This window comes from Meles meles, chromosome 5 (genome assembly GCF_922984935.1).
Source record: "Meles meles chromosome 5, mMelMel3.1 paternal haplotype, whole genome shotgun sequence".
Taxonomy (NCBI): Eukaryota; Metazoa; Chordata; class Mammalia; order Carnivora; family Mustelidae; genus Meles; species Meles meles.
The window spans coordinates 8,899,813-8,920,042 of record NC_060070.1 but is presented as its reverse complement, the minus strand read 5'-3'; positions in this window follow the sequence as shown (position 1 = coordinate 8,920,042).

Sequence of the window (20,230 nt, the reverse complement as noted above, 5' to 3'; positions counted from 1 at the left end):
AGAGAGAGGCCGAGTCCAGCTAGTTTCCTCCTGCAGAAAAAGCTCCTGCTTGGGAGAGGCTGAGAGAGGAGGGGAGGGGAGAGAGAACTCAAGAGGGAGCTCAGAGGGAGAGAGGGGGAGAAGAAGCAAGAGAAGGTAAGGAAGGGATGACATTGTGCCCCAGCATGGTGGCTTACACGTGCAAGTAGGATTATATAATTTGGGGGAGAGATCTGCAAGGCATAGACTCAGCCCAGCACACAAAGGCGTTAGTACAGGGATGTACATTGCAGTGTTGTTTATAATAGTCAAATGTTGGAAATAACTTACATATTCATTAATAAGGCAGTCGCTAAAAATTGTGGTTTTCCTTCTGATGGAATACAATGCAGACATTCACTCAATATAGTAGACCTCTACTTATTCACATTAAAGAGATCCATGATATATTTTTATTTTTAATTAATTAATTAATTAATTTAAAGAGAGAGAGTGCGAGTGGGAGGGGAAGGGGCAGAGACAGAGGAGAGAGAATCTTAAGCAGGCTCAACACCCAGTGTGGAGCTGAAGTAATCTTGTGACCCTGAGATCATGACCTGAGTGGAAATCAAGAGTTGAAACCTAACCGACTGAGCCACCCAGGCACCCCTTTACAGTATATATTTAAATTTAAAAAGTACTTTGCAAAGATTTACAAACAACATGTCTACTATGATCCTTTATTTTGGTAAATATATATATATGTATATTATATATATGTGTATATATATACACACACACATATATATGTGGAAAAAATCTAGGAGACATACACCAAAATGGTAACTGATTTTGTTTCTTAAGTGGTGGGATTTAAGGGAACACTCATTATTCCCATATACACATGTATATATATAAAGAAATATGTACTTCCTTTCTGTAATGCTTAACACATTAAAATAATGAACATGACAGTTTTTGTAGTCTGAAAATCATTAAAGATGTTGTCATTTTTAAAATAAAATCTATCTTGTGTAGCTTCAATAAGGTTAAGTTTTCTGAGAATCTTAATTCTAAGTTGATAATTAGAACTCTTTCCAGTGTACTTTTCCCCATTTCTGTATCATAAACTTAAACTCAAATGGGTGGTTTTCTTTCTTTCTTTCTTAAAAAGATTTATTTATTTATTTGAGAGAGAGAGGGTTGGGGGAGGGGCAGACGGAGAGGGAGAATCCCAAGCAGACTCCACGCTGAGCAAGGAGCCCAAGCAGGGTTCAATCCCAGGACCCTGAGATCTTCACTGGAGGTGAAAACAAGAGTCCAACGTTCAAAGGCTAGACCAGCGGCACCACCCAGATGCCCCCCCACCCCTAGGTGGTTTTCTAAAGCAATGGTTCTCAAACCTCAGCATGTACCAGAATCACCTAGGGCTGTGAGCTTGCACTAGGCTGGGCCACTCACAGAGCTGCAGGTTCAGCCTGAGAACTTGCATTTCCAACACCCCCCCTGGGGGGGGGACTGTTGCTGCTGGTCCAGAACCACAGCTCCCACACTTTGAGAACGATTCCTCTAAGTAAGGGGAAAGGTCTTCAAAGTTAGAAGTCATGATTTCTTTTCCAACTTTTCCAGCATAAGTGCTCCTTTAAAATATCATGTGCAAAATAGATTAAAAGAATTCCTGAATTTTTACGAGACTATTTTCCCCATAAATTATGTAATGCATCTGTGTGAATAAGTATCATGGGCATCACTATCTCCAAGCGCCTGTCACCTGAATTTGAATCCTCTCCTGTGTCTCAGTGCATGCCTGCTGACGTTCTGAAATGACAATCGCTGTCACTGTGATATTTTTGCAGCTCTATTTGGTAAATTCTTGGCCTGAAGCCATAGCTCAAAGACTCACAATACTGCTGACATGACATGTTAAAGATTCTCAGTGAACCAGAGGTGTGCAAACCTTTGCTTCAGGTTTATTTTTTTTAAAATGTTTTCCTGTCCTGCTTCTGTTTGTCTTACAGCTATACCACTGTGTGGCATGCATCCGTGTCCCTTCCGGGCCATGCTTGTCCTCACTGGTCCAATCAGTGGGGTGCTCTACTGGTCCGTGTCCAGGCTCTGCTCATACCCCCGGACCCTTTTTCACCACATCTGTGTGCTCCCCAGCATTTTTAAAGGACTACCCTTGGGAGTCTTGGGGAATAGGACTTAGTCCCAGCACCCACAGGTCCCTAGGGGACAACCCCGAGGCGTCATTTCCCGGGATCAGCTACCCTTGGGTGGGACTCTGGCCTGAGAGTGAGCCTTTGCTGGGCCCCTTGTCTCACCTTCCTTGCTTCCCAGTTGGCCCTGGGAGCTCTACTTTAATAATCAACCCATCGCTTGTACACGAATCATCAGAGGGTCCACTTTTGGGGAATTCTCACTTAAGACACGGGTCCCATGTATGGCAAAAGCCCCCTAGACATACCTAAGTGCATGTTACCCACACAGGATTATTGTCAACAATACAAGGGTGTCGTTGGGCCCTCTGCTGACGAGTGAGCACGTGTAGAGATGTAAGGCACAGCTAATGTCCTAGAGGCATCAACTTCTTGCTTGAGAGATGGAAAACAAGCTGAACAAAATTTAATAATACACCAGGGCTGGATGTTATTTGAGACATATTAGCAGTTGTTTTCATCTTCAGGGTGTTCTTTGTCACCCTCTCCCTCCCCCCATGGAGTGCTGGAGCAGCCATATGTCCTTTTGTTCCAAGTGTGACACAGAAGCCACAGGAAGGCCCACCAGGGCAAAGGATGGTGTGGTCAGGGACATGTGCAGTCTCAGTGGGGACTCCCATGGAACAGATGAAATGAGGGTGTCATGGAACCTTCCCAAAGTCTCTGTGCCCTCTAAATGTCCTGCCCTTACACACAACTCCAGGGAAAAGAGGGAGACCCTGATGGTGGTTGTGTGAGATTGCATGAGTTTCTCCTTATTGCGGCAGGACGGGGCATCAAAAGATAAATCCCCCTGCTGTACAGAGAACGAGGGCTGGGATCCATTCCCTCCACAAACCTGGGGCGTGGGCCAGATTGGTGGTGCAGAGGCAGCCCCGTGAGACGGAGCATTTGCGACTCTCCTGGGTTCAGGGAGGCTCTGAAGTGCAGGTGTTTTCTTGCACGAAGTTTCTAGTATCTTAGACCTTCAGGGAAGTTAAAGAGTTGGTGAAACCAATAAATAAAAACCCTATGCAAAATCACACCCTCATTTTATCCTTTGCTTTGACTTGCTCTACTTTTAAGCTTGCCCAAGGCCAAGTAATCCCCAATTCAAGGCTGGTTAGAACTAATCAGAAGAGCTTTGTTTAGCCAAGCAGATGGAGGTCAGCCCCTTAAAAGCAAAACATTCAAAGGGTTGAATTTTTATGTGCACAGACGCACCCGATTTACTGAATCCCTCGTATGGCCCTGAGCTGAGCTGAGCTGAGCTGAGGGGGTCCCTTGACCTCTTCCAGGTAAACAAGTGTGGGAGACCTGTTTGCCAGGCTAGTCACACCTCCTCTTTCCTTCATGGTAACTTTTGGAAGGAAAAATGGGTATGTCAGACCCTTGCTCCTCAAGGGACTTCTGGTATCAATTTATTTAACTATTTATAGTATGGGGAGAATGATATTTGCCTTTCTAAGGATTAAGGCAATAGAAAAAGAAATGAATCCTTTTAAAGCCTTCAGCTTGCATAGAATATTACCTGAGAAAACCCATGCTTCTATGATTGATTACGTTGAGCATGACATTGACAATGATAATGGTGAAAAGCTCCTGGTAGCAGTCAGGTTTTGGTCAGAGAAGCAAGACCCCCAGGGGAGAGAATAGATTTCCTTGTCTATCTATCCAATTATTCACAGCAATACTCCAACACTTCCGAGCAATTTGTATTTCATGAATACAGTATCTCTCCATTCAGTCAAGCCTTCTTTTAAAGTTCTAAATAAAGATTTATAGGGGCTCCTGGGTGGCTCAGTGGGTTAAGTGTCTACCTTCAGCTCAAGACATGATCTCAGGGTCCTGGGATGGAGCCCCATACTGGGCTCCCTGCTCAGTGGGGAGCCTGCTTTTCCCTCTCCCTTTGCCTGCTTCTCCCTCTGCTTGTGTGCTTACTCTGTCAAATAAATAAATAAAATCTTAAAAAAAAAGATTTATAGTTTTCCACCTGTAGGCCTCATTAAAGTTGTTCTCATTTATGACTTGATTGTTTTAAAAATGGAATCTTTTACATTTTGAGTGGTAATCGATTATTTCTGGTATGTATGGGAAAGCCATACATTTTTATTTACCATATATTCTTATATTCATCACTTCACTTACTTTTCTTAAATTGTTAGCTTGCTGTTCATTTCCTTTTTTTCCTTTTGTTTTTCTTTTTCATCACGAAAGCCCTAGATGGCTTTCACTAGATTGCTCAGTACGGATTAAACTGAGCCTCATAAATTTTGAGATTTTGGTTATCCCAAAAATTCTATCAAGCACCCACAAATTGTGGGAAAACTGTTACAGGCTGTGAATTCAAAGATGAAGAAAATGCTCTTTTTGTCCTCAGAAATTCATACCAGTAGCCTGAAAGACTGGACTATTTGCATTTTACTGAAATGATGTGTGTCCTGTGTGTACTTGGGACAACATGCTTCCGGGAACCTTTGCCAGACTGGGCAGCCCTGACTGCCTCAGTGGTGGTACTGGAAGTAGGTGAAAACAGCTTTAGCGCACCCGACCATTCTGCTCATTATTGCCCCTTTACTTCCCTTGACATTTGGAATATGTTCCTTAAATTCCATTTCCCTTTCAAGGACCAATGAGTGCCTGCTCCGTGATTCATGGTCATTGGCATTCCTGGGTATCTGATGTCTCAGGAGTGCTTCTGCATCTCTGGGGAAGTTCTTGATTATACATTTTAGCCGAATGAAATATGACTATAGTGATAGTTCCTCTACTTTGGCTCCAAATATTTCATTTCTTTTGGAAACCAAAGTGGATTTAAAAAATTCCCTTCCTGTCTTTGTGTCATCTGACTCTGCAAGTTCTGGTGAATTACCTGCCATGTGAAGAAGTCAAAACTGTCACACTAAGCGTGAGTGTCTGGGCATCAGTCTCCGGCTCTGGGTAAATGACAGAAGCTCTGTCCTTGATTTCTCGTGCACATTAGAGATGATAATTTCAGAAGCGTCAGATTAATGTCTGCAATAGCAACTATTATTAGTCATATTGTGAAAACATTCTTTCTTTTGGATTTTTTTTAAAGAAATAAAAGCATACATTTATTCTGTAAGATCTGAGAAAATGATTTTAGGATAGCACGAGCATTTTTTAGAAAAGATTTTACTTATTTATTTGACAGAGAGATGGAGAGAGGGAATACAAGCAGGGGGAGTGAGAGAGGGAGAAGCAGGCTCCCTGCTGAGGAGAGAGCCGGATGCAGGGCTCCATCCCAGGACCCTGAGATCATGACCTGAGCTAAAGGCAGACATTGAACGACTGAGACACCCAGGCACCCCTGGCATGAACATTTGTGATTAAAAACTGTTCCTGAGGTTTCCATGAGGGCTTCTCATCATTAAAATCTCCACAGGAGTCCATGTAGAAGTATGTTCTCCTTACCATTGAAGAAACAGGTCTCCCTGTATTAGTCAAAGTAAGCGCTTTGCTTTCGCAGACAACCCCGATATTTCAATGATTTATGGTAATAAGATGTATTTCTTGTTCACATCAGAGTATAAAGCAGGTTGGGGTGGGGGTTGTTCTAGGCCCCGGGGTCCTTTCACCTATCAGCTTGGCCGTCTCCAAGGGTCTTAAGATCGCCTGCCAGATTCACTCCATCCTCCAGCTGACACCAGAGAGCATGGGGCATCCTGTGGGATGTCTCAGGGGCCAAGACTTGAGGTCACGCCTGTCGCTTTGATCTATTGTCTGCTGGCCAGAACGCAGTCACTTTGCCTCACTTAGCTAACTGCAAGGGATCTGAAAATACAGGGCATGACACAAAACGAGGTGTGTGAGTTTCTGATAGCTTCTGTAACCAGGGACCCTAGTCTCGTGGGTTGACACAACACAAACGTACTCTCTTCCCATCCTGGAGGTCAGAAGTCCAAAATGGGTCTCACAGAGCCAAGTTGAAGGTGTGTTGGCAAGGGCACATTGCTTCTGGCAGCTCAAGGGAAGAATCGGTTCCTTGCCTTTTCAGCTTGTAGAGGCTGCCGGGTCCCCGGTTTGTGGTCACATCACTGTGACCTTGGCTTCCACTGTCACGTCTTCTCCAACTCTCCCGTGTTGCCTCTTCCACCCTTTGAAGACCTCGTGACTACACTGAGCCCAACCAGATGGTCCAGAATAATTTCCACCCCTCAGGATCTTTAATGACATCTGCCAGGCCTCTTGCCTGCTAAGGTAACACATTCACAAGACACGGAGATTAGGACGTGGACGGACGTCTTTGGGGGCAGTTACCCTGCTCTTGCAAAGGCGAGTTCTAGCTGTTTCTGTCACACTTCCTGCAAGAACTCCACAGTGGCCTGTGCTTGGCTCTGGGTATTGCTGGAGCTTACTCAGCTCTAAGTGCCAGTACGCCCTGACTGAGCACTACTAGCTATAGGGCATAAGTCACGAGCCAGATCCCTGGAAACGACAAACTCACAGAGGAGAATCTCCAGTGCGGCACCCACTGCCATCTACGGTCTAAAATCATACAATTGTGACTGTAACTACTCAAGGGATTTTTTAGTTTTTAAAAACATTGCACAAAGAATACATCAAGATATGGTTGTTATAAAAAATTCAAAATGCAGAATACGGAGCTAGAATGAATAAAGGGCAGAAGTCATCTTTCACGTCTCTCTCCAGAGGTAAGTGCTATTAGCATTCCGGAATGTGTTTCTGAGCAACTTCCATTTGCCCTTCTGATCTCTTCCCCACCCTTCTCCCCCCTGCCTCTCAGAGGCTGACCCATAGCAGACTGCATGAATGATCTTTTGCTCACTGGCGTTGGCCAAAGGGAGGCATTAGTAGGAGTTGGGAGGGCAGGAGGTGACTGATGTCAGGTGATTTATTCCCTCTTAGTCTCTCCCTTTTGGGTTACCATGAGTTGATTGCATCTCTGCCAGAAACCAAAGTGACATTTTCCATAAAGCCACCTTCTCCAGATTATGTCGGGCTTGTGGGTTATAATGGTTCCATGCTCTTATTAGTCCTGGGCATTGCCCTAAACCTTATTCTTTCCCAAAATTCCACGTGTACTTTTACCAAATTCTTTTCAAATTATCCAGTTTTAATGCAATGACCCTGATGGATACAGAGTGTGTCCTTCCAAATTTTGCTAGGACTTTACACACACACACACACACACACACACACACACACAAATGCTCACATGCCTAAGTAATAAGATGGTAAACTAGATTAAAGTGTGTGTGTGTGTGTGTGTGTGTGTGTGTGTGTGTGTGAAGGAGAGAGACAGAAACAGAGAGAGACAGAGAAGGACAGAAAGAGACAGGGAGAGAGACAGAGAGAGAGAGAAACACAAGACAATGGGGTGGTATTTGAAATATACTACCGTGCAGACACTTTAAAATCGATGGTCAAGAACAGATTGATCGGCTCACACGAAGGGTGTGGTAGAGCTAGGTCACTGCAGATTAGAGAGCACTTGTCAGGGGAATTACTTTGAAAAGAAATAACGTTGCTCTGAATATCTATCCTATCTCCTAAGGGTGGGAACACAGAATAAAGATTCCCCTTTATCTGAAGCCAACTGGAGCTTTAAGGGAGCCCTTCCGAAGGAGCGAGCCAGCCTCTGACACACAGCTGAGAATGAAGAGTTCCTCTCAGCCAGAGGCAGCGAGTAGGGGGAACCCCGGTGCACTGTGTGCATCCAGAGATGGCTGGTGGGGAGGATGGGACGTGGGTTTATGAGTCCTTGTCATGGACCAGATGTGGACCATATGAGAGAGAGAACTGGCCATTTTCAGTTGTGTCCAAGAGGGCAATGGGTGTCAACCACGTGAATCCATGTGGCTCAGTCTCCCGAAGACAGCAAACATGAGGGGACAGCCATCTGGAGAAAAAAATGCGGCCAACATCATGTAAAGGGCTGTTGCATGTTCTTTACAGGAGACCTATGAGTTATTCCCAAAAGCACCCAGAAAAAAGAGTGATGCCAGCCTGTAGGATCCCTAGTTGGGTAAAAATTCTCTGCTTCTAAACCCAGTGGGGTCAGAATCCTTTAGCAAGCTGAGGGTTGGAAGACCATACTGAAGGAAAACAGAAGAAGGAGACTTCAAGGTCTCCAGGCTTCCAAGTTCAGCAGGTTCCAGACTGGACAGGTTAGGAGAAAATCTAATTTAAGTTAAATTGGGATTTTTATTGTTATACAGGGTTAGACGTCTTCAGTTGCTGAGTTGATGCTGTGCTTATGACTTAAAGCAACCATAGCATTTGCTTATTACCTATGAGTTCACAGAGGCCAGGATACCAGCTGAATTTTTCCCTTAAGTAGAGAATGAACTTTCCCCACTGGACATATGTTATTTTATTTAACTTTTTTATTGTTAACATGTAATGTATTATTTGTTTCAGGGATACAGGTCTGTGACTTATCAGTTTAACACAAACCACAGCGCTCACTACAACACATACCGTCCCCAGTGTCTGTCACCTAGCCACACCATCCCTCCCACCCCCCTCCACTCCAGCAAGACCGGATATATTTTAAAGGACTGGTGGAAGAGAAAAATAGGGAAGTTTTCTCATTAGATTTTATGTGTCTTTCCTGTTTCATACACATCTTTTAAAATGTATGTGACTTTATGTCCCCTTCTGGAACTTTCTTGATTCAGTTAGGGATGTATATTAGAAATCTTTCTGTGTCTTCTAATTTCACTGACCAGTGACAAGCTAGAATTCCTATCCGGATGTACAATACCTTATTTAACTATGCCCTTATTAGTGGACATTCTTATTATTTTTTTCCATCAAGAAACAGTTTTTACCACTTCTGTGATGTAGAAGAAGAATAGATTCTCTGATGTGCAGGTGCTGCTGCCAAGAGATTGACCCCGTGTTGCTTGTGTCTGTCTGTCTGCTCTTCTCCACCTGACAACAGTACCTTTGGGGATTGGGTGATGAAGTAAGAACACATCTCAAATTGTTGTCCTCCACTGTGACTTTTTTGTTTTATTTTTTATTTTTTTATTTTTGAAAAGATTTTATTTATTTATTTGACAGAGAGAGGGCACGAGTAGGCAGAGAGGCAGGCAGAGGGAAAGGGAGAAGCAGACTTCCCGCTGAGCAGAGAGCCCGACACAGGGCTCTCTACCCCAGGACCCTGGGATCATGACCTGAGCCAAAGGCATGTGCTTAATGGAGGAAGCCACCCAGGCACCCCTCACTGTGCTTTTTTAAAGCAAATACAAAGTGGGGCCAGTGTTTGTCCTTCCTGGAGAGGAAACTCTGTGGCTTATGCTCTTGTCATGTGATCTGACTAAGCCAATCAGATACTCACTCCTGGGAACTTGGTTCTTGAACAGAGTGACACAAAATTGGAAAAAGGTTGGGGATGATTTGTCCTGAAAGGGATCTTATAAAGCGGTCAAATGTAGGAGTGCCTGGGTGGCTCAGTCGGTTAAGATCCAGCTGTTGGTTTCAGCTCAAGTCATGATCCCAGAGTCCTGGGATTGAGTCCTGCATCGGGCTCCCTGCTCAGTGGAGAGTCGGCTTCTCCCTCTGCCCCTCACCCCACTCGTGCTGTCTCTCTCTGTCTCTGTCTCTCTCTCAAATAAATAAACAGAATATTAAAAAAAAAAAAGGTGGAGCTCCTGCTTGGCTCAGTCAGTTAAACATCCAGCTCTTGGTTTTGGCTCAGGTCATGATCACCAGGTCCTGGGATCAAGCCCAGCATCAGGCTCTCTGCTTGGTGGGGAGTTGCTTCTCTCTCTACCTACCCCTGCTCCTGTTCTTTCTCTCTCCTCAAATAAATAAATAAAATCTTAAAAATTATTATTACCTAATTTAGCCTGAACATGTCTCTATTGTTTGTGGATGACATAAAGAACATGCATATTTAATATTTTGGCAAATATCTGTAGTTGCTGAGATCACAGTTTAAACTTCCACCAACATTTGGAAGCTTCTGGACTTCATTTTTTTTTAAATTGGCTTTAAGCAGTTCTGTGGTGATATACCCAGAGATTCTCCTTTTATTCAATTTTCCTGATATAATACCACTTTGATTTCCTGGTGGAGTGATTCTATTTCTAAATGGGTTAAACGATATTAGCTGCAAGGGGTTGGTCAACAAGTAATTCATTTACTCTTGCTAGAATACAACTGGCTTGTATTTAACTTGCCAGAGGTAAAGTTGATTAAATGGCCCAGTGTCAAATTAATTTTATTTATAAGTGGAGTGATTCACAAGGATATGAGCCACAAACTTGGACTCCAAGTGTTCTAAAACTGAGTATTCTCACATGATCACCTTAGCAACTGTAAACAATGACATAATTGTCAAATACCAGCAAAAAGAACAGTCAAGCATGCTACAAAAATTTCCTCTAATTAACATCATGTTTGCCAATTACTTTATTCTTACTGAAATATATATTAGAAAAACCAGCTGTAGAATAATTTACGATTTGAATTGAAGCATATGAAAAAGAAATCAGATCCTCCAACTGGGCGAATGCCATCATTAAAAGCAGTACATGTAGGGTTCATTGCCCTGTGCAAAGAGAAATGTCTGGGTTATTCATGGACGATAGTGACCATACATAAGGATGAGTGATAATGAAGAGTCTATCACCAAGAATTGTATGTACCAGGAAGGATATTGAGAAATGGAATCATGCCTACCACCAACTTCTTGAAATATTTCTTGCATCATGAACAAGAGGAAAAAATGTACATATTTGACTTTTCTCCCCTCTCCGTGCTCCAACTACTTTTGTTGAATTTAAAGAACAGAAAATTTCCAGAAGAGAGAGAATTAGAACATGGGAGCAGGGGCTTTGCAAGATTTTGTTTAAGAGCTGGGGGTAATTAAATCAATCACCAACATGCATCTTATAGGATCGTTGGAAGATTGCTTAAGTAAATAAAGTTGTGTTGTTTTGTTACTAAGATACATGGAAAAGATTGCCTTTCATGTGCCAAGCAGTGTAACTGACAGGTGGAGAAATTGCCAAGTTCCTGAAATAAAGGCTGGCTGCCAAGGCCTCCAGTGTAGTGGGGTGATGAGAATGGACATTCCATGCTTCTTGTATTTCTCAATTAAGAAAGGTGTTGCTGTATGCAGATTCTTTATAGATACTGTTCATCAGTTTAAGGAGTCTCCCTTGTGTTTTGAATTTCTTAAGATTATTTTTAACCTAAAGTCATGTATCTAATACTTTTTCTGAGTTAACTGAGAAGACCATATGGTTTTTCTCCTCTTATGTATTCATGTGGTTCCTTATATTTATTCTAATGTTAAACCTCCCCTGAATTCCTAGGATAGAGCAAGTCTGGAGAACATATATTTTCCTACTTATACCTGGCTGGATTGGATTTGTTCTGCTGTTTAGGATTTTTGTATGATGTTTACAAGTTAGATTGTCTGCAATTTTCTTTCATCATATCATCATTGCCTAGTTTTGGCATTGAGGCTCTGTTCACCTCATAGAATGTTATTGGGGCAGTACTCCCTCATTTCCATCTTCTAGGAGACTGGAATGATCTTTCTTAGAATTTGCTCATAAAATTGGTTGAAACTGCTATTTTGTTTTTGGGAAGATATTTAACTACAGATTAAATTTCTTTAAAAATTGTAGGACTATTTAGGCCTTCTCTTTCTTCTTGAGTCAAGTTGAATAAGTTGTAATTTTCCAGGGGTTTATTTCATAGATGTTTTCAAATTTATTAACATTATTTACGAACAGATCAAATAATGATGATGAGCGAACAATTATGATAATCCATAATATTCTCTTTTCTTCCTGGACTTTGATTGGACAGATGCCAAATCTTCCCATTCTTTTTTTTTTTAAGGTCTTTTTCTTTCTTTATCTTTTCCATCTTCCATGACCTTGTTTTACAGTCTTGGCAATTTCTTTTGATCAGTCGTCCAGTTGCCTAATTTTCTCTTCTGCCATGTCTAATCTACTATTTAGCCATCCACTGAACTTTTATTATTCATGGTAATATTTTTTTTCATTTGTAAGTTGTTTTGGATATTGTTGAAACTATTATTTATTTTATTATTTTTTAAAAGATTTTATTTATTTGTCAGAGATAGTGAGAGAGTACACAAAGGGGAGGCTGAGCTAGGAGCCTGATGTCGGACTCAACCTCAGGACTCTGGGATCATGACTTGAGCCAAAGATAGATGCTTAGGGGACTGAGCCACCCAGGCATCCCGAAACTATTATTTACTTTTCATTCTATTTTTATTTCTTTGAACATATCATTCATAATCATTTCATATTTTGTATCTAATAATTCTAATATCTAAAGCACTTGAGAGCCTGAATCTTGTTTCTGCTGATTATTCTCATGGTGTTTGTTTCTTTGAGGATTTGTGATTTCTTATCTGATTAACCTTAAACTGTGGAAATCATGAGGGCCTAAAATGGAGATGTTTTCATCTAAAGAGGTTTTGTATTTGCTTCTGCCAGAGACAGAAGATGTTTCTGACGTAGGACACTCAGGAGTCCAGGCTGATGTTGAGCTTGGGGGCGCTCAGATTCAGTCTTTGCCTTGTGGTAAGCCCAGCGATTAATTGTGGGATCTCTTAAAATCCACTTCCCAAGAGGCACCTGGGTGGCTCAGTCAGTGGAGCAGCTGCCTTCAGCTTGGGTCACGATTCCAGTGTCCAGGGATCGTGCTCTGCATTGGGCTCCCTGCTCAGTGGAGAGCCTGCTTCTCCCTCTCCCTCTGCTTCTGTTCTGCCTGTGCTCCCTCTCTATCTCTCTGTTAAGCAAAGAAATTAAATCTTAAAAAAATGCCTCTTCCCATCACACATATACCATGTTCTATAAATCCTGCTTCCCAGTATCCCATCTATTAATGCCTTTCATGCATCCTCCAGTCCAGCCAACCTGAACTTCTCAAAGTTCTCCTTCTTCTTCTTCACATCAGTCTCTCTGGTGAGAAGGTCCTGTTGTCACCATATCACAATATCTCATATCACAATATCACATATCACCATATCTCTCCTTCAAGGTCTGGCTCAAATGCTCACCCTTCTAAGACACTTTCATTGTTTCCTCAGTTTACCAAGCTTATGTCCCCAGTGCATTAAGCATCTGTCTCTCTCTCTCTCACACACACACACACAGATGTGCATACATGCAGATGCACAGATACACACACAGTTGCACAGATACAGACATACAGATGCACACGCACAAATTCATATCCTTCCCTCAGGAATTAGTTGTTTTGTGTTTTGTCTCAGAATTCCTTTCCTTCTCTTTTCGATTACTCTGAAGCTGCCTTTTTCAGTCAGGTTCCATTTCAGGCTTTTCTTTTTTTTTTTTTCAATAGGCTCCACATCCACTTCAACATGGGGCTTGAACTCATGACCCTGAGATCAAGATCGGAGTTGAGATCAAGACTCAGACATTTAACTGACTGAGCCCCGCAGGCACCCCTATATTTCATCTTTGTAGCAAATCCCCCACTTTTCTCATACCAACCCCATCTTTAATAATTCTTTCACATGAAGGTGAAATATGTTTATAAGATCCCATCTGTTTTAAAGGGAGCACAGTGGAGACATCCCTGAGAAAACTGTGGTGGTTGTGACTACATAATTATACCCAGTGCCTCCCCTGAAGGCTTTCTAGGTGGAGGGTTGGACTGGAAGTGGGGTGTATTCGGTGGATGCTTTCAGGGGACTTAATTCTGAAGGGCTAAAAGGCTAAGAGCTCTCCACTGATGTGTATTTTATATGGACAATAGAGGAAAAAAACCCAGAGATACAATCTTGAATGAATGATTCAATCTCGAATATGTGCATGGAGCCCAGTGACCACATTCAGAAGGATAGCAGAGCAAAGACAGGGATGTGAGGGGAGTGGGCAGAGGATCATGCTTGCCAGAGAGATTATCCATCCTCATTTGAGGAACGCTGGCAGTCTGTTTTCTCAGAGAAGTTATAATTTGGTGGTTTAGCAGTTTCAAGTTTTCTGTGTGATATTTGAAACTTTGCATATTTTCGTTCCTGCCAACAGTTATAACAATGCATCCTGCTTTTAAAAATACATTCCAGTGACAACTTCATGTTAGGCTCTGCAAACCAAGCAAACAAGTGCCTGAAGACAATATCCAGCTTGATTAATTGGCCTTGTTTAGGAGTTTGCTAACTATTGCAATATGCAAAGTGACCACATTTTGATTGCTGCATTTGAACTTGTATTTGATATAAAGCTTACTAAGCCAGGCAGATAAGTCACACATTAAAGTGAATGATACATGATCAGACCTTGTGTGATTTGTCACCAAAATATCATTCTTCTGAAAGATCATTCCAGACACTGTTTTACTCATGCTTGTGCTTTTGGTATTTAGCTTAGTGCTCGACATGTAGAAGGCATTCCAGGCATGTTTGCTGAAAAACCAATGAAGGTATTTAAAAATGATTTCTAAAAATGATTTCTAAGAAGAATGTTCTCTACATTCTTCATGGTTCCATGGTACATCAAAAAGGAATAGAGGTTTGCCACCAAGCTGGAACAATAACACATGATTACGAATGATGTGATGCAGACATAAGTGCTAAATGAATTTTCAGGAGAAAATTCTTTGAGGGTCTAGTCAGGGAAGGCTTCCAGGAGGAGGTGGCGTAAGATTTGAATACATGCTGCAAAAAAACATTGTTGAAGTGAACTTATTAGGTGAAGGAAAAACAGGTAGGGACCTTCTAGGTTAAGGGAGGTACATGAGGGAGTACAGAGGAGAGGGGCCGACGGGAGCAATTAGGAAAGAAACTGTCATTTCCATTCACAGGATCCTTAAGGGGGGCCTGCTAAATGCAATGAGGCTGCAAATGGAATCTGTCCTCGATGGGTCTCTGCACAGAATTTATGAGCTAAAATCTATGTCATATTTTATGAATGCACAAGGATCCTTGCCATTAAAGCAAACCAGAAAGTCATAACCTCGCAAAAAAACAAAAACAAAAACAAAAACAAAAAACATGCTCAGGGACACCGGCCACTGGGACACAATGACGAAGGACATCACAGGCACTGGAGGGTAAAATGTCATGTTCTGTGACCCTGTGGAGGAGGCCTGGGAAGGTGGGGTGCCTTTCCCAGCAGCGCGGCCTCAGCTGGAACAAAGGGGAGTAAGCGTGGAGTAAAGATTCAAAGAGAAACAAATCACTGGTCATTGAATCTAGGAATTGGCAGGAAAGCAAGGACATGGTGGCCACAGGATCAGTCGGTGGTAGCCAGCCTCCAGGTTAGTCCTCCATGGTCTGTGCTTCCTGGTTTTTACATCTTTGTGTAGTCCCCTCCCGTGCTGCATCAAGGTTGGTCTGAGTCACCAATAGAATATGATGTAAGTGGTGGTAGATACTTCCAAGACATATCACAGAAGGTTGTTCTGCTTCTTCCTGGACTTCTGCTCTGCCTACTGTAGGGAATGCCAGCCGCCATGTTCTGAGCACACTCAGCTCTGCTGGAGGCCCAGATGGAGAGGAAATGAGGCCAACAGCCAACAGCCAGCACCATCATGCCCTCCACGAGAGGGAATCCTCTCAAAAGTGGATGCTCCTGCAAACCGTCAGATGACTAGCACCCCAAAGCTGATGTCCTGACTGCATCTCAGGAGAGACCTGCAGCTATGACTGTCTAACCAACTGCTTCTGAATTCCTGCCCCACAGAAGCTGTGACCGACAACACATGAGCACTGCTTTAAGTCACTACTATCTGGAAGAGCTGAAACACAAGCCCTCTGGAAAGAAAAATACGGAAAAAACTAAACCTGTCATATCCTTGGACCAGAAGAGAAGTATCCCTCAATCTCTGCCTTTATGATGTGATGGTGTTGGTCAAGGTGATTACTGACATTTGTAAGCACGTGGACTCCTCCCTGGCAGCAACGGGTAGTGTTGAATATACCAAACCAGGTACACGAGCTGATTGGAGAAATTATGGTGTCTGAAAATCCCAAGGCACCCAACACCCATCTGTTGAATGAATTAAAGAAACAGCAAACGAGATGTGTGTCACCAATTAATAAAAAAAAAAAAACACAAACCCTGAATTTGTTACACAATTACTTTCCACTCATTCCTTCTCCATGTTGGAAACAATAAATGAGTATTTGCTTGTGATTACTAGACTCAAGGTACTGATTGTCCAGAATGGGAAATCTAGCCTTTTTCTTTTTTAAGAGGGAGGGAGGGAAGGAGGGAGGGGTGGGGAGAGAGAGAGAGAAAGGGGGGAGAGGCAGACGGAGAGGGAGAGAGAGGATCTTAAATAGGTTCCACACTCAGACCAGAGCCCAATGTGGGGCTCAATCTCACGACCCTGAAATCTGACTTGAGCTGAAATCAAGAGTCACATGCTCAACCAACTGAGCCACCCAGGCACCCTTGGGAAATCTAATCTTTCTAAACTGTGCTTGCAGGAGGGTCTCTTAACCTGAGGATGTCTGCCCGCTGGTTCAATGAATCACTGGTTAAGCATGGAGGGTGTTCAGCACAGCCAGGATCTGGGTGGGAGTGGCGTGGCAGCAGGCCAGATGTCCAAGCTCACACTTCTTCTTGCAGAGGCCCCTCCCACCAAGTTTGTACTACTGAGTGCAGAATGTCCTCCAGCCTGCATGCTCTCAATCAGTTTTTGCTGTGCACCTGTGTCAGTCAGGTCACATGCCAGCTCCTGGGCTGCAAGGGGAGCAAACCCAGACATGGTCTCAGCCCTAGCAGAGCTCATAGTTACACTGTGGCGATGCATAATGGAGATAAACACTTGGAGAGCTATAAACCCGCAACACACAGCGGTAAGAAGGGCTTGCAAAGGAAAGTTATCTGGTACTTCAAGTGGGCGTGCAGGTGGGGGGGGGGCATTTTGCCAGCTTGCAGAGGTCTGGGAGACTTTGATATGAGCTGAGTTGTGAAGGATAGGAAGGGAGGCAGAAAAAATAGGGGAAGGGATCAGCTGGTGCAAAAGCCCTGTGGGAGGAGGCAGCACAGTCACTTGGGGACTGCAAGAAGGCTGGTGGCTGTGTGCAGAGTTACTGTAGCAGGATTGGGGGGGAGGGGGAGAGGAGAGGTTGAGGGAAGAAGGCCTTCCACTGAGGGAAGAGACAGATGGAGAGCCAGAGCTGAAAAGGCCCTGACAGCAAAGGAGATGGAGGCATTGTGTAGCAAAGCAGAGAAGCCAGGACAGTACTGAGTGGCGGGGGCCAAGGAAAGGGTGTTTCCCAAAGGAGGAAGAGGTCATGGAGGTCATGCCACTGGGCAGTCAGGGGACTATGACTGAAGCAGGAGCAGAGGGCTAGGGCCCTTCCAGGAATGGAGGTAACCCAGGAATAGCTCAGCTACATCTTTTCTTTCAAGAGCATCATAAAAATAATGACTTAGCTCACAAATTATGTTAGAGAATCACATGGATTTGAATGGTACAAAATCATAGGAAGTTTCTTCTTGAGAGACACTTTCATCCAGATTCTGAAGGATGTAAGAAAAATGGGCTCAGTTTGCTTCTCAAATGTGGCCTGAAAGAATTGGTTATGAAACTGATGCAAAAAAAAAAAAAAAAGGTGCCTTTTCTAAAGTGTAAATAAAAGAGGCTCTAGTATTAAATACCCCTCCCCTTGCTGATATTTTGTTGCTTTTAATTCACAGAAGCGTTAGGAGACTAGTCTATAATGCAAAGAGGGCTGAGTTTGCAAAGGGAGTGTCATGATTTTCCTCTTGGCTCTCACAATAACTCTATATATAGTTAGACAGTTATACAAACTGTTTAATCTCAGTTTGTACCTCTGTGAAATGGGAATAATGGTGTGTTTTCCTCCTTCATGGTTCATGAAGGCAAACAAGATCATGCTTTGTGAGTTGAAAAGCACCACATACTTACAGTTAAGAGTACATGCAGCCATATCAGTCACTCACATTTCAGCTAGAAGGAGGTATAAGAATGTCCTTGAAGAAAAAGGAGAATTTCAGACCAATATCACTGATGAATATGGATGCAAAGATTCTCAACAAGATCCTAGCAAACAGGATCCAGCAGCACATTAAAAAGATTATCCACCATGACCAGGTGGGATTCATCCCTGGGTTGCAAGGTTGGTTCAACATTCGCAAATCAATCAATGTGATAGAACAAATCAATAAGAGAAGAGAGAAGAACCACATGGTCCTCTCAATGGATGCAGAAAAAGCATTTGACAAAATCCAGCATCCATTCCTGACGAAAACGCTTCAAAGTATAGGGGTAGAGGGAACATTCCTGAACTTCATAAAATCTATCTATGAAAGACCCACAGCAAATATCATCCCCAATGGGAAAAAGCTTGCAGCCTTCCCGTTGAGATCAGGAACACGACAAGGATGCCCACTCTCACCACTCTTGTTCAACATAGTATTAGAAGTTCTAGCAATGGCAATCAGACAACAAAGAGACATAAAAGGTATCCAAGTTGGCAAGGAAGAAGTCAAACTCTCTCTCTTCGCAGATGACATGATTCTTTATATGGAAAACCCCAAAGACTCCACCCCCAAACTACTAGAACTCATACAGCAATTCAGTAACATGGCAGGATACAAAGTCAACGTACAGAAATCAGTGGCTTTCTTATACACTAACAATGAAAATACAGAAAGGGAAATTAGAGAATCGATTCCATTTACTATAGCACCAAGAACCATAAGATACCTGGGAATAAACCTAACCAAAGAGGTAAAGGACCTGTACTCGAGGAACTACAGAACACTCATGAAAGAAATTGAAGAAGACACAAAAAGATGGAAGACTGTTCCATGCTCTTGGATTGGAAGAATAAACATTGTTAAAATGTCTATACTGCCTAGAGCAATCTATACTTTTAATGCCATTCTGATCAAAATTCCACCGGTATTTTTCAAAGAGCTGGAGCAAATAATCCTAAAATTTGTATGGAATCAGAAGAGACCCCGGATTGCTAAGGAAATGTTGGAAAACAAAAACAAAACTGGCGGCATCACGTTACCCGATTTCAAGCTTTACTACAAAGCTGTGATCACCAAGACAGCATGGTATTGGCATAAAAACAGACACATAGACCAGTGGAACAGAGTGGAGAGCCCAGATATGGACCCTCAACTCTATGGTGAAATAATCTTCAACAAAATAGGAAAAAATATTCAATGGAAAAAAGACAGTCTCTTCAATAAATGGTGCTGGGAAAACTGGACAGCGATATGTAGAAGAATGAAACTCGACCATTCTCTTACACCGTACACAAAGATAAACTCGAAATGGATAAAAGGCCTCAACGTGAGACAGGAATCTATCAGAATCCTAGAGGAGAACATAGGCGGTAACCTCTTCGATATCAGCCACAGCAACTTCTTTCAAGATATGTCTCCAAAGGCCAAGGAAACAAAAGCAAAAATGAACTTTTGGGACTTCATCAAGATCAAAAGCTTCTGCACAGCAAAGGAAACAGTCAACAAAACAAAAAGGCAACCCACGGAATGGGAGAAGATATTTGCAAATGACAGTACAGACAAAAGGTTGATATCCAGGATCTATAAAGAACTTCTCAAACTCAACACACACAAAACAGATAATCATATCAAAAAATGGGCAGAAGATATGAACAGACACTTCTCCAACGAAGACATACAAATGGCTATTAGACACATGAAAAAATGTTCATCATCACTAGCCATCAGTGAGATTCAAATTAAAACCACATTGAGATACCACCTGACACCAGTTAGAACGGCCAAAATTAGCAAGACAGGAAACAACGTGTGTTGGAGAGGATGTGGAGAAAGGGGAACCCTCTTACACTGTTGGTGGGAATGCAAGTTAGTGCAGCCACTTTGGAGAACAGTGTGGAGATTCCTGAAGAAATTAAGAATAGAGCTTCCCTATGACCCTGCAATTGCACTGCTGGGTATTTACCCCAAAGATACAGATGTAGTGAAAAGAAGGGCCATCTGTACCCCAATGTTTATTGCAGCAATGGCTACGGTCGCCAAACTGTGGAAAGAACCAAGATGCCCTTCAACGGATGAATGGATAAGGAAGATGTGGTCCATATACACGAT